Here is a 1,149-nt window from a genome sequence, read left to right on the forward strand (position 1 = left end):
TGTGCTCTGTGAGACGACTGGCTGAAGAAGAACCAGGGAACCGGGGGAACCTCCACAGGTAGCAAAGTCGCAGAGCAGGGATGGGTTAAAGAGAAGAGCATCCACAAAAGTCTTGGAATGAAAAGGGGGTCAGGCGAGCATCTCTTCCCCGAGGAAATAGAAAAAAAAATGTGGTTGGAGGGGGTGAAAGGAGGAAGAGGAAAAAGACCTGTGTGAGAGAAGCAGCGGCAGAGAAGCAGGGAGGGTATCCTTGGGTGTGGGTGTGGATGTGATGGGGATGTGTGTGTGAGCTAGAGAGAGAGAGGATGGAGGGAGGAGGGTGAGGGAGAGGCAGCAGACATGTGAAGCAGCCGGCTTTCTGCACTACTTCTTCTTGTCTTCAGAGTTCAGTGACAGAAAAGAAGAAGGAAATCTGACGGCTGAGATGCTAACAGTCAGCCGGTTTCTGCATGCAGCGGAGATGCTGGGAGCTAACGGGGGAAGGCAGACGTTGGTTTAGCCGGCAGAGCTGTCTGCAGTTGTGTGTGTGTGTGTGTGTGTGTGTGTGTGTGTGTGTGTGTGTGTGTGTGTGTGTGTGTGTGTGTGTGTGTGTGTGTGTGTGTGTGTGTGTGTGTGTGTGTGTGTGCTCAGATGCTGGCTATCGATTCGCAGACAAGCAGTGAACCCCTCCCCTCCTGCATCTCTCCCTCCCCACCTCGTGTCATCAGCCCAGTGACTGCAATGAGCTCATCCCTGCCTCCCTCCCTCCCTCCTTTTTTCTCTCTCCCTCTTCCTCCCTCATTCGCTCTTCCTCACATCCCCTCCTCACCATGTTCCTTCTCACGCACCCCCTCCAACTCTTCCAGGCTTTTATTTCCATCTTCATTTTTCATCACTTCTATGAATTCGCATGTGGCGTCCACTCTCTCCCTCCACCTATTCATCACTGTGTCACGCCAACTCTCTCTGTGTCTCTATTTATCTTATCTGGCCCCCTCTCCACCACCCCTTTGTCTTCATCTTCTTCTTTATCTCCCTCTGTCTTTAGTGACCACGCCCTGTCAGCAGCATGCTTCAATCATGACTGTCACTCTCATCGTTTCTCCTTGTTTGCTTTTTTTCCCATCATCATTTAGTCTTTTTCTTGTTTCTCTTTCCTCTCTTTTCTTC

The 1,149-nt window shown here is 51.1% G+C and overlaps 1 protein-coding gene across 1 annotated transcript in view; it reads right to left on the reverse strand.

Moving 5' to 3' along the window:
• The window catches only part of arhgdig (Rho GDP dissociation inhibitor (GDI) gamma), a 27,264-nt gene extending 26,690 nt beyond the window's left edge, over positions 1-574 (reverse strand). Inside the window, exon 1 of the mRNA XM_069701455.1 lies at positions 1-574. This exon is cut by the window's left edge and continues 91 nt beyond it. The gene's annotated coding sequence lies outside the window, so the exon portion shown is untranslated.
• Positions 575-1,149: the final 575 nt, after the last annotated feature.

This window comes from Brachyistius frenatus, unplaced genomic scaffold (genome assembly GCF_029030835.1).
Source record: "Brachyistius frenatus isolate BFR_SWC_R1_liver_20210118 unplaced genomic scaffold, ASM2903083v1 Contig_36, whole genome shotgun sequence".
Classification (NCBI taxonomy): Eukaryota; Metazoa; Chordata; class Actinopteri; family Embiotocidae; genus Brachyistius; species Brachyistius frenatus.